We start from the raw sequence: 14549 nt of genomic DNA, 5'->3' as shown, positions 1-14549 counted from the left end.
ACCAACTACTTGATGTTGCAGTGGTTGCTAAACAACACTGTATTCCATCAGCTTGTTCTTGTTTAATGACTTCTTTTGAGCTTTTGCATACCTGTTTTTCTTGTCATCTTAGCAAAGTTTCCTCTGACAGAAATGTTATTTAAGATGGAATGTAAGGGAACAGTTGCCATGACCTGGATTCGACCCAGGATTGCTGCGCTCACAACGCAGAGTACTAACACTATACAATCACGGCATGTTTCCTCAGCTCCATCTGTAAGAGGTGATGATCAGCTATAACAAAACGATAGTAAAGATGTCGACTTGAGAAGTGTGACAGCTCATCAAAAAAGAACATCAACATTTTCCTTCGAGCCGGATTTGAGCCAATGACTTAAGGATGTCTTTTGAGCTGTCTTTACAGTTCTCCGCTCTACCAACTGAGATATCGAAGGGTGATGCATGGTAGAAGCACTATGTACTTTGTGTATTGAGCCCTTGATTGCAACGTCTTATGTTTTTCTATTTTTGATCTTGTTCCAAACATAGATGCCCAAGTATTTTGGGTGAACGTTCAAAGTACATTTCCCCGTCTCTACACACAAGAGGATCTCATCTTCTGACTAGAAATATGGCCAACCTTTCTATTGTTGCTATCAGCTCAGTGGGCATTGGAGTTGATTTTTCCCCCTAAGGAAGTTAGACGAATCACCAACTACTTGATGTTGCAGTAGTTGCTAAACAACACTGTATTCCATCAGCTTGTTCTTGTTTAATGACTTCTTTTGAGCTTTTGCATACCTGTTTTTCTTGTCATCTTAGCAAAGTTTCCTCTGACAGAAACGTTATTTAAGATGGAATGTAAGGGAACATTAACCATGACCTGGATTCGACCCAGGATAGCTGCGGCCACAACGCAGAGTACTAACACTATACGACCACGGCATGTTTCCTCAGCTCCATCTGTAAGCAGTGATGATCAGCTGTAACAAAACGTTAGTAAAGATGACTTGAGGTGTGAGAGCTCATATCAAAAAAGAACATCAACATTTTCCTTCGAGCCGGATTTGAGCCACTGATTTAAGGATGTGTTTTTAGCTGTCTTTACATATCTCCGCTCTACCAACTGAGCTATTGAAGGGTGATGCATGGTAGAAGCACTATGTACTTTGTGTATTGAGCCCTTGATTGCAATGTTTTACTTTTTTCTGTTCGATCTTGTTCCAAACATAGATGCCCAAGTATTTTGGATGAACGTTCAAAGTACATTTCTCCGTCCCTACACACAAGTGGATCTCATTTTCTGACTAGAAATATGGCCAACCTTTCTATTGTTGCTATCAGCTCAGTGGGCATTGGAGTTGTTTTTTCCCCCTTAGGAAGTTAGATGAATCACCAACTACTTGATGTTGCAGTAGTTGCTAAACAACACTGTATTCCATCAGCTTGTTCTTGTTTAATGACTTCTTTTGAGCTTTTGCATACCTGTTTTTCTTGTTATCTTACCAAAGTTTCCTCTGACAGAAACGTTATTTAAGATGGAATTTAAGGGAACAGTTGCCATGACCTGGATTCGACCCAGGATTGCTGCGCTCACAATGCAGAGTACTAACACTATACGATCACGGCATGTTTCCTCAGCTCCATCTGTTAGAGGTGATGATCAGCTATAACAAAACAATAGTAAAGATGTCGACTTGAGAAGTGTGACAGCTCATCAAAAAAGAATATCAACATTTTCCTTCGAGCTGGATTTGAAACACTGTCTTAAGGATGTCTTTTGAGCTGTCTTTACAGTTCTCCGCTCTACCAACTGAGCTATCGAAGGGTAATGCATGCAGAAGCACTATGTACTTTGTGCATTGTGCCCTTGATTGCAACGTTTTACTTTTTTCTGTTCGATCTTGTTCCAAACATAGATGCCCAAGTATTTTGGGTGAACGTTCAAAGTACATTTCCCCGTCTCTACACACAAGTGGATCTCATTTTCTGACTAGAAATATGGCCAACCTTTCTATTGTTGCTATCAGCTCACTGGGCATTGGAGTTGTTTTTCACCCTAAGGAAAGTAGACAAATCACCAACTACTTGATGTTGCAGTGTTTGCTAAACAACACTGTATTCCAACAGCTTGTTACTGTTTTATGACTTCTTTTGAGCTTTTGCATACCTGTTTTTCTTGTCATCTTAGCAAAGTTTCCGCTGACAGAAACGTTATTTAAGATGAATGTAAGGGAACATTTGCCATGACCTGGATTCGACCCAGGATAGCTGCGGCCACAACGCAGAGTATTAACACTATACAATCACGGCATGTTTCCTCAGCTCCATCTGTAAGAGGTGATGATCAGCTATAATAAAACGATAGTAAAGATGTCGACTTGAGAAGTGTGACAGCTCAGCAAAAAAGAACATCAACATTTTCCTTCGAGCTGGATTTGAGCCAATGACTTAAGGATGTCTTTTGAGCTGTCTTTACAGTTCTCCGCTCTACCAACTGAGCTATTGAAGGGTGATGCATGGTAGAAGCACTATGTACTTTGTGTATTGAGCCCTTGATTGCAATGTTTTACTTTTTTCTGTTCGATCTTGTTCCAAACATAGATGCCCAAGTATTTTGGGTGAACGTTTGTTACGTTTTACCTTCTTCAGGGAGGGGAAACCAGGGAGGCAAGAAGGAACTTGTGTAAAGAAAAACAAATTTATTAAAACATTAGAGGATAACACAAAACCAAGGGCTGGAAATCCTAACAGAAATACACTAACACAGCCCATAAAACTCAGAGAGTCCAGTGTTCATATAAAATAAAGCAGGAGACTAAGGCTCAGATATTGTAACTGGCAGCACCAAAAGAAAACCATTCAGACCTAATTGTCCAACAGGATTGTACAAAAGAAAGAAAAATGTGGGATGGATTAACTAAAAGACTCAGGGTTATTTCCAAAACCTAAAGAAGCTTTCACCTTCTACAAAATTCAGCGACCTAACCACAAAAGACTCTCAAACTCTAACAGTGACCACTGTAGTTCTTTTACCAAGAGTAATTACTAAACCCAAAGACAGACTTAATAAAAGCTGAGGAATTATTTTCTTTCAAGATGTTTAAACTTATAAAACCCTGAAACCAGCCCAAAGGGAGTCTACTTGGTTACAAGTAGCTCCCAGAATGAAAGTTCCTCCAGCCTTTTATCCTTTCCAGAGCCAGAGAAAACGATTAGTCCAATTGCTTCCACCTGAAGAACTGTGGAGGGATCCACTGGTGATGAGGCTGCCGGTGCTCATTGTGGTTTCCATGGTTACTGGACAACAGCATGGAGGCAGCCATCTTGTCTCTGGGTCTGGTGTTGTCACTCCAAAAGAAAACAAAACAATGGGAAGAAAACTACCAAAACAGGGGACAAAATTCTGACTAAACAGTAATAATAATACGACCAGCCATTGTAAAACCCAGGTGTCGTAACAACGTTCAAAGTACATTTCCCCGTCCCTACACACAAGTGGATCTCATTTTCTGACTAGAAATATGGCCAGCCTTTCTATTGTTGCTATCAGCTCACTGGGCATTGGAGTTGTTTTTCACCCTAAGGAAGTTAGACGAATCACCAACTACTTGATGTTGCAGTAGTTGCTGAACAACTCTGTATTCCATCAGCTTGTTCTTCTTTAATGACTTCTTTTGAGCTTTTGCATACCTGTTTTCCTTGTCATCTTAGCAAAGTTTCCTCTGACAGAAATGTTATTTAAGATGGAATGTAAGGGAACATTTGCCATGACCTGGATTCGACCCAGGATTGCTGCGCTCACAACGCAGAGTACTAACAATATACGATCACGGCATGTTTCCTGAGATCCATCTGTAAGCAGTGATGATCAGCTGTAACAAAACGTTAGTAAAAATGACTTGAGGTGTGAGAGCTCATATCAAAAAAGAACATCAACATTTTACTTCGAGCCGGATTTGAGCCACTGATTTAAGGATGTGTTTTGAGCTGTCTTTACATATCTCCGCTCTACCGAGGCCAGCCGCATAAAGGCGTAATGCACTGACAGCCAATCAAATTGCAGCTTAAAGCCACAGCGCATCAACAACTTCCAAAACCGGACTTGCCACTTTGCTGTGGGTTCGAAAACTGTTAAGTCAAAAATGTGTAAATATTTCAGCAGCTTTTTTCATTTTTATGTTCATATTCCAATGAATAACATAAACTTTATTTTTAAAACAATTGCATCTACACCTATATAAAAATTATTGTCAGCAGGAAAAATGTGTGTGTGTGTGTGTGTGTGTGTGTGTGTGTGTGTGTGTGTGTGTGTGTGTGTGTGTGTGTGTGTGTGTGTGTGTGTATCTATCTATATAAATGAATTAACTTCAGGTGTACATACAGTCTGGATTCTGTTCAATCATCTTTATTATAATTCAAATCTTAAAAACATTTTTTCTAAACAATCTAGGAATTTGAATAGTAGCAATAAATTTAAAGATAGAATGATCCATCTCCACAATTTTAGCTATTTACAAAAAGTGCTGGACACTTAAAAAATGGAAGAAATGTAACTTTCTTTAACCCTCCCACTGTCCTAATGGGTGACCCCTCAAGGAAAGTTGACCATTGAGCAGGGTTGATGGTTTATCCCTTGGGTCCACGTGGCAGCGGTGAGGTGGTGCTCACTCCTCACCGCTGCCACGTGGACCCAAGGGATAAACCATCAAATGGTAAATGGTCAACTTTCCTCGCAGGATCACACCCATTAGGACAGTGTGAGGGTTAAAACAAGGACCTTGAGAAGAGTAATCATCCAGGCATGCATCATTAACCATCAGAAAACAGTATTGCACAATAACAAAATGTTTACCTTATTTACAGTATTCAACATCACAAAGCTGTGGCCAGCACATCAACAATCCCTTCTGTTTTTCTGCTACCCATCTTTTCTTTTCTGTCTCATAAAAGGAAGACTGACAGAACTGTCTCCACGTCATTTCCTCCGTCATTCCTTCTGCTTTGTACAGAGAGAAGACTTTACTGGGACAGTAGATGTATTTCCCTGATACACCAGGAAACCCGGTGTGGACATGAGGACTGTCTCGGCCTTGTTTGAATGTGATTTTATGCTTATGAAGGGCTTTGTTGTTACCATCACGAGGAAGGAGCTTGGATGGAGACAAAGAAAGCATCATTGTTTCTAGCTCTTCATCAGCTTCCATCTCTTAAAGAAAACAGAAAAAATTATTTCCAGATGAAAAATGGTTGCAGCTGAAAATATTTGGGTGATGGCAGTTCATAGATGGAGTCGATGAGCTCTGGCTGAGGCAGGTTACGCCACAATGAGATCATGTTCATTGGGTGTCTCACCGGTCGAGATCCAGGCCACAGACCCAGGGATTCCATCTCCATCTTCATCCAAATCCTTTGCTGGTGAGAGCAGTTCCATCGGCTCATATCCTGTTCGTAGCTGGGCATCGGTGGGACAGCAGGTCTATGAGACTGAGCTGGTGGATCTCTCGCTGCAGAGACTGCTGAAGGAGGAGCAGGTGTGGTGGGGTAGCCTAACACCGACTGACCAGAAACTGCAGGTGATGCTGAGGAAGCTGAAGATGCTGCAGGCGTTCCCGGAAGGAGTGCTGCACAACCACACAAGTAACCTTATAAGTATGATAAAATAATAAATTAAATATGATTATTATTTTTTTAACACACTCACCAAGGACCGATACCGGCTTCAGTCTTAAGGGTGGTGTGGTTTTCCTCAATGGAATTTTGAGGGCAAGTAACTCTGGAGGAACTGGTAGTGGAGGCTTCAAAGATGCAGGACCTTTGGGGAAAAACATCAGACGTTAGCATGGTTTAAACAAACCATAGATATGCACATGTGCATTCAGCTACCTGATGCAGAGGAGACGGGGGTGCTGCAATCATCAGACTGGTCTGGTTGTGAGGCTGCTGCTGATGCTTTGACTTTTCCTAAAGCAGAAAAATCATTTTACTGCTGTAACCCACCACGTCTGTCTTCTAAAGTCTAAAGATAATGGACCTCATCAAGTAAAATGTGGTTGTGGTATGATCACTGATTTACATTTTTATCTTATTTTATTATGTGGTAATCAGTCTTGAAATAAATGAATGATGCAGTTTTTAAAGTTCAATATTATTTCTTTTGTTTACTCTTTTACCCTGAAATTCAGTTTCATACCACACCCTCAGTGTTTCAGCAAACATGCAAATCTTAAACAAAGAAAACTGAAAAAGATATGTTCTACAAAGTCAATGTAGGTGGAAGAAGGTTTAAGCTTCGAGTGTCTGAAAACAGGTGCCCGAGTGCATGTGACGCTCACCCGGGTGGCATGCAATAGCTGGTGGACAGGCAGCCAGTGTCTTTTGTTCAGTTTTCTCCTTTGAGCCTGTTTTGGGGAACATAAGCACAAAAACATACAATGTGAGTAAACAATTGCCTCTAAGTTTATTTGTAAATAAACACTTTGAATGTGATTTTATGCTTATGAAGGCTTTTGTTGTTACCATCACGAGGAAGGAGCTTGGATGGAGACAAAGAAAGCATCATTGTTTCCAGCTCTTCATCAGCTTCCATCTCTTAAAGAAAACAGAAAAAAATATTTAGCGTATTCATATTTCACCATGATTTGTGAAAGGCCAAGCCTCACAGACAACTAACCTGAAGGATGAGAGGACGTTGGAGCAAGCTGGGTTGTTCTTGATTTTCTTGGCTTCATCTGAGGGATTTTGCCTGAGATATCCAGTAGGCCCTCTCCTGAAGTTCACCTCCACCCTTCTTGAAAATATCAATTTTCTCTTCATCCTAATAGACAAGCCTGTAAGACATCACATCATGTAAATAATGTATTAATAATACAATTCTTCAAACCGTTTCAGCTTACCTTTAGATCAACAAATTCTTAAGGTTATGCCAGCAAATTGTGTGTGTGTGTGTGTGTGTGTGTGTGTGTGTGTGTGTGTGTGTGTGTGTGTGTGTGTGTGTGTGTGTGTGTGTGTGTGTGTGTGTGTGTGTGTGTGTGTGTGTGTGTGTTAGAGAGAGAGAGAGAGAGGGATGGATGGATGACTGAATAATGTATTTGTGTGAATGTGATATGGATAGTATTGTAAGGTGAGCCATGTCAAAGGCTAATTTCTGCCTCGATTCGAGGTGGACAATAAAGTTTATCTATCTATCCATCTATCTATCTATCTATCTATCTATCTATCATCTATCTATCTATCTATCTATCTATCTATCTATCTATCTCTCTCTCTCTCTCTCTCTCTCTCTCTCTCTCTCTCTCTCTCTCTCTCTCTCTATCTATCTATCTATCTATCTATCAATCTATCTATCATCTATCTATCTATCTATCTATCTATCTATCTATCTATCTATCTATCATCTATCTATCTATCTATCTATCTATCTATCTATCTATCTATCTATCTATCTATCTATCTATCTATCTATCTATCTATCTATCTATCTATCTATCATCTATCTATCTATCTATCTATCTACCTATCTATCTATCTATCTATCTATCTATCTATCTATCTATCTATCTATCTATCTATCTAAAAACTTAATTTATTGACACACACATTGTTAGGCATATTGTGATGGACCCACACCAAACAGTTTATTTTTTTCATTCATTATTTAAGTGTCTATTGAAATGAATTCGGTTGTGATTTTAAATGCATAAAAAAGTCAGAAAACACACATTTCTGTATCTGTAGTATAACACACCATTTTAAACATTTCTGACTTTGTTTATAGCACTAGATTGTAGCTAACATCAGTTAGCATAGAGTAATTCATCTGTTTGCTAACTCGGTCGGACACACAGGTAACGTTTAAAACACAGATTTATTCTGTATCAACTTATATTTAGCTGTAAAACACCCCTTAAGTTTGTTTGAAAAGAACATCATACTTATGGTGAAGTTGTGAGGAGAGTCGATCGACAATCAACTGTTTTGGGAATTTTCCAGACGCTGCTGCAATCGCGTTGATATCTGCTAATCAAAATAACCCCCAGCATTTATTTACTGTAAGAGAAGAAGTGGAAACAGCCCCCCCCCCCCCCCCCCCCCCCCCCCAATCACGCCTGTGGCCATAATGGTGTATTACATCCGTAGTGCTAAGAACTAAATGCATTAGATTTGTTAAGAGAGTTAAGCTTTACTATATTCGCTGCCCGCGCGGGCGCGTAGTTATCTTTAGCTCGATGCATTGAACAAAATGTCGAATTCTCACTAAAACAATTTACACTTGACCATCACTTCAACTGCTGGTATTTAACCCCAGGTCTCCTGCGTGGCAGCTGTTGAATGCTACCACTGGCCTACCGACCAGGACACGCTAACCTTTACGGCCTGCATGTATCATGCATGGCACAGTAAAATGTGCAGCCTTCATTTTCTTTTCAGAATTGTTACTTCTACTTGTTTTTCTCATTGTCACTGAGGTCTCTACATGTTTGTAATGGCGGCTTATTGTATTTTGATACGGCATCTTGTTGGAACTCAATTTAAATAAGTCGTTTTGTAAGTTGAACCTGAATGCATGAATCAAAATTTTTTTAGCTTGCTTTCCACATCAACTGCACCACCGTGTTTTCATTTACACTTATTCGTTGAACTGCTGTGATTGATCATTTGATGTGTTTTTTAGCTGTTATTAAGGACAGCCATTGGAACGCAGGGTTACTTCATAATGTTCTTGTTGTTTTTCTCAGCATTTCTGTGGTGGAAACCAAGCCCCCACAATGCCGCTCTAAAAATGGTCCCATCCCGGAAGTAAGAAAAATTGCAGTTCCACCCTCATCCGCTGGGGGCTGGTGCCAGAAGCGAGCAAATCCTCATTGACTCCCATGTTAAAAATGCCAATTTCACAGCAGAAATAAACATGTTTACAGCCTGGTTCCAAAACATGTTTTTTGTCTAAATTATCTAGTTTATACTCATGACAACTCTGAGGGGGGTGAATTTTTTTCTCACTCTTCTGTTTAAGTGTACTGAAAGCCTAAAATTCTGTATAATTAATGAGCAGCCGACCCACGTGACCGCCGCCTCAGACCCACGTGACCACATAGCTAGCTCCGTGGAAAGGCCTCAGTACAGCCTCGGTCCCTCCTGGAAACTGTGTTGGGATTTTGAGTCTCTGTGCTTGTGAATTCTGTTTTGGATATTATTGGTGCAACTGTGGGACAAAATGACTTGTTGTGGTATTAATTGCACTAATAGTGCGTTCAAGGAGTCTCCACTTCATTTTTTTTGGTAAGTTAAAATCTATATTTGTATTTTATGTCACTGCCGTGCCTTTAAACTAGCTGAGTTTACCGAAGTAGCTAGCTAACTATCAGTTTAACATGTAGCATGTACTGTTTAACCATGAAATTTAAATGTAAAATATGGTAAAATAATTAATAGGGCATATTTCGATGGGTAAAAGGGTAAAGTTGTTTTCATCTGAACCCTTAAAATCTCCAGCAGGCTACGCTGCACTATTGACGTGTTAGCGCAGGGCGCTAACAACTTAGCGACGTGACATGTCTCTGAGAAAGCGTAAAAACACGGACGCTTCTTCTGAAGCGGAAAATAACACTTCTTCTTAAGCAGAGCAGGATGTCGGTTCATTCACGGCCGAGCCGGACTGAGCTCGATAACATTGACCAAGCACAGCCACTGGGTCGTTGTAGCTACCACCAGGCCTGCTGAAGGAACACCAGCAAGTTTCGTCATGTTTTTATTATTTTTATCAGCTGATAGCAGTTAAAATTATGGTAAAAAAAAACTTTTATCTGTTTTTGATAACTTAATTCCCAGGAAGAGCATCTTCTCTAGACATTAAATATAACCCAAATCCATACTTTCGTTCTTTTTTAAACACAGAAACAGTATTGTTTACCTGTTTGTAGCTACAGTTTCGCCGATGGCTGCCGGCTTCTTCAGGCTGACGCTGATGGTGGCGCGTCACTTCCTTCTCCGTTTATCTGCGGGCAGCAGAGGACGTTGTCGCCCTCTACTGCCCGCTCTCCCCTCTCCGACGATGCAGTCCCATGCGTGGTCCAGCGTGTAAACTCCGTCGTCCCTGTTCATGGTCCCACATCCACGTCTCCTTATCTCGATTGCTTCCTTGATCCATCTTTTGTATTTTTGTTGTTCGGTGGTTATGATTCGTGTGCTGTCCCAGTCCATTATATGGTTTTCTCTTAAGCAATGATCTGTTACGGCTGACTTTTTTATTGTACTTTCTGCTTCTTCTTTTGCTGCTCTTGTGTGTTTACGATTTGCCTCACACAAGAGCAGCAAAAGAAGAAGCAGAAAGTACAATAAAAAAGTCAGCCGTAACAGATCATTGCTTAAGAGAAAACCATATAATGGACTGGGACAGCACACAAATCATAACCACCGAACAACAAAAATACAAAAGATGGATCAAGGAAGCAATCGAGATAAGGAGACGTGGATGTGGGACCATGAACAGGGACGACGGAGTTTACACGCTGGACCACGCATGGGACTGCATCGTCGGAGAGGGGAGAGCGGGCAGTAGAGGGCGACAACGTCCTCTGCTGCCCGCAGATAAATGGAGAAGGAAGTGACGCGCCACCATCAGCGTCAGCCTGAAGAAGCCGGCAGCCGTCGGCGAAACTGTAGCTACAAACAAGTAAACAAAACTGTTTCTGTGTTTAAAAAAGAACGAAAGTATGGATTTAGAAAGACACAGCAAGAACACACCTAAGATAACCCAAATGTTTTATTATGAGCAGATCTGATGAAGGTGTAGACAAGCAGTCTGCAAAGTAAAACTTGTTTAGAGTCCAAACTCTTACTAAAGCTTTTGAAAAGAAAAAATGGTTGAATTTTGAGAAATATCCACAGCAGGGGAGCGAGACCTCTGAAAAATGTATATTTTCTCTGAATTCATAGAATAATGTGAGGATTCTGGGAAAAGTTGGGATTCTGAGATTAAAACGTAAATCTATCTAATCATAATTCTGGCAGTTTTTGTGTCATTCTGCTGTGGAAAGTCGTGCAACATGAAGATACTGAGAAGATGCTTAAAACCTGTATTTTTATTCCATCCGTAAATAAAATCATGAGCTATTTTTTTAATCCAAATTTGATCCAAAGGGCTATCGTTGGTTCCAGACCCGTTCTAGAACATTCCTCTAATCTTAAAGTCATCATCAGTTTCTTCCTTTTAACAAATATTTATTTGTTAATATATTTAATATTTATAACTGGAATATTTGTTCCTCCCTCTCCCACTGCAGTTAGTCCTGTCCTGCAACCCTGTTTTTGCAGCTTAGTGAAGCCAACCATCACTAACCTGGGGGTGGTTTTGGACCCAGAGATGCGGATGGACTCCCACATTAGCCAGGTGGTTAGATCCTGCTTTTTCCAGCTTCGCCAGCTACCAAAGATGAAGTCCATCCTGAAAGACGTGTCATATTTTCTACCCAAGCCGGACCTGACCACAGATATACTGCAGCTCGGTGAGTTGGTAGATAGTGCTTGATGTTAGAAGTCTGTATGCCATCAGATAAACTGGCTTTTTTTGGGGGGTGAGGCTTATATTGCAGTACGCACGAGTCAGTAATTTCCGGTAAGTATTTTAAAGCCATATACTTAATTAGTTATTTGTATGAATTTTTCCTCTAGGTGATCCAGAGAGGCTTGACCTTTGGGTGAGCAACCAAAGAAGAGAGTGCTGGACTCCCAATTCATTCTCCCACTTGTGCAGTGAACACTTTGAGAGTCATCACTTCACCACGGACTCCAGGGTACAAACATATTACTTCATATTTTGGTTGAGATTTAAAAAATTGAAGCATTAGCTGTATAATATACCGATGTTACATTGCTGTGTAACTAGAAGAAAATCTTCCCCACCCTTGAATTGTGTGACTAGGGCTGTTTAGATGGGAAACAATCATGTTATTAATTTCCATCTAATTCTATGGTTAATTACTCAGAGAAACAAATAAATTTTTGGACAGTCTTTAATGTGTAACTTTATGTATTTGGATGAATGACAAATATTCATGTTAAACTAAACCGTTAGGCATTTAGGGGGAAAAAAACAAAATAATAAACATTATACAGATGTCAAATAAATCAAACTGTAATTAAACTATATATTTTCAAAGTCTCGATTCTGGATAAAATCCAACAACATATGCTTTGTAAATAACAAACACTACACATGCCTTTTACACACACACACACATGCAAACACATTCACTCACACACACAGTGCTCTGGTGTACCAGTGTGTTCTTCAGAAGCTGACCTTGTCTGATGTGTGTATATGTGAATGTCTGTTTTTTTAATTAAGTAATTATGTTTTTTTTATTTTAGGGGAGAGTTTGCCTGAAGGACACAGCCGTACCTACAATCTTCTCGTCCTTTAAGGTCAAAAAACCTGTTCCAAGAAGGGAAGAACAGGTAAATAGGAATGACAAGGTAAGTTTTGAACGTCATCAGCTTATCTGAAAGTAAAATTTAAAAGACTCTATCATCTTTGGTGATCTCACGCCTACACAACATCCTTTGTTCTAATGGTGAAATTAATTTAAGCTGATCTTTTACCTGCTGACCTCTATAACTTTATTCCTGTTCCTAATTACAAAGAAATACCTGTGCAGAGGAGGTGTTTTGAAGGTGACAGTTTCTGCTTATCAAGCAACAATTGACAGCTACAATAAAGCCTGATTCATGCTTCTCTGTCAGCTCCAACAGGGAGAGACACGCACGCACGGACGGAGACGTTTAGCTCTCATACTTCTCCGTCTCCTGGGAAGTGTTACAAAGCAATTCCCGGACCGGACAGCAGAGGGCGGAGATCTGTTCTGTGGTATCCTGTCATGTATCGGTCCAAAATAGTGTGATGATATTGTGTTTTTTGTACATAACAGACTTTTTAACAGACAAATTTGTCTCATTCTCCTACACCTCTTCATGGGCTCGCCACCTCTAAACCCAGGATTCCTGTCATTTCCGTCTACAAATAAAACGCTTGCTGTGCATTGTTTCACTCCTCCAGTCACGGGGAATAAACACGTTCATGTTTTTAGAGGTTTTTGCGAGGTGTTCTTCAAGTTTCTCCGTGTCTGTCGCTAGTTATCCTCGGCTCTTTGTTTTTGAGTGCGCAATGGCGGCGCTGTAGACGACAACGGCATCCTGACCAATCACAAGCTTGCGCTGTCCGTCTCGTTAAACAGATGTTTAAAAAAGTGGGCTCGACTCCGTGCGTACTTGCGTGCCTGCTGGGGCCCTACGCAAGGACGGATAATGGAGTTGCGTGTCTCCGCACTGACGCAGGAGAAGCATGAATCAGGCTTAAGATCAACCCTCCTATATTCATAAAACCAAAGAAGTCCAAATGCCTTCTTTAAAAATTCTTTTGATGTCATACTGAACAACTGTTTTATTTGATTCTAATTTTAATGATTCTGTTTCAGGTGGAAATGCTGTGTGATTCCTGTGCCATGTGGCCCATGACCTGTGTCAGCCGGTTCTGGATGTGGCATAGCTGAGTTCTCTGTAGCAAGGATTTCTGGTGCTTGTGGCCGTTCCAGAGTGCACCTGGTCCAGTCTAACACTTCACATCCCAGCACACGCACGAACACATGCTTGTTGATGTTTGTTGTTCATGATGTTTGTGGTTCATGGTTTACATGTTTATAGTTGTTCATCCCACGTTTTCTTGATGACTCTTAGAAATGTTTCTTCACAGGTGCAGCTGCTGGTTGCTGTTTTTTATGTTGGTTTCCTAGTTGTATTAATTTTTCTCTTATTTACTTGTTTATCCTCTATCAGCAGTCTTTATTCCAGATTGGTTCAGCATTTATATGCTGATGTGGCGATACATAACCCAAACCAATATTACTCAAGGGGAACCTTGTACACATTAAGGCTCCTTGTCATGAGCCGGGGTGAGTACTCCTGTTCTCTTAACCATCTGTGAGTCTCTTGCCAGGAGAGGGAGTGGCCCAGCTATTCCTGATCAGCAATCAGCGGGGTGCTTTCCTATTTAAGGTGGATAGTGGACACAATTCGACGCCGGAAGATTGCCTCAGTTTTGGTAGTAACCAGCCACTCGTGTTACCTCTAGTGTTCCTATGATTGTTATTTCGTAGTGTTTTTGCTCTTATATTGGATTTACCATTCTTCAGGATTCCTGTCGACCTCACTGGATACTGACCTCTACTCCAGGATTCGGATATTCAGCACACGGACCAGGATTTGGATATTCAGCACACGGACCATATCACCACCCTCCATAACCCACCTCTCATCTCACCCAGTGCCCCTTCCACCAGGACGCCCCGCTTCTCTCCGCCTCTGCTCCCTCTCCTGCGCTTCCCCTGGCTCTCTACCTCTCCCTCCTCCAGCCAACACATACACCCACCACAGTAAAGCCCTTTTCAGACAGACATTCTGGAACATTTGCGGACAATTCAATCCGGTTTTTAACCGGAACTGTGTTTTCAGACACACCACTTTTGTACCGGAACTTGTCCTTTCGGCTGCGTTCACACAGCAGGGAAAAGTTCCAG

General features: G+C 40.9%; 1 long non-coding RNA gene across 1 annotated transcript; it reads left to right on the top strand.

Annotated features, from left to right (window-relative positions):
- The first annotated feature begins 10691 nt into the window (after positions 1-10691).
- Positions 10692-14400, top strand: LOC129160798 (uncharacterized). Its single transcript, XR_008561286.2, has 4 exons — positions 10692-11771; positions 12349-12453; positions 13452-14074; positions 14166-14400. It is a non-coding gene; the product is annotated as an uncharacterized lncRNA (long non-coding RNA).
- Positions 14401-14549: the final 149 nt, after the last annotated feature.

The sequence above is a fragment of the Nothobranchius furzeri genome, chromosome 4 (genome assembly GCF_043380555.1).
Source record: "Nothobranchius furzeri strain GRZ-AD chromosome 4, NfurGRZ-RIMD1, whole genome shotgun sequence".
Lineage (NCBI taxonomy): Eukaryota > Metazoa > Chordata > Actinopteri > Cyprinodontiformes > Nothobranchiidae > Nothobranchius > Nothobranchius furzeri.
Note: the sequence above shows the minus strand (reverse complement) of the source record. Positions and strands in the feature narration are given on the sequence as shown.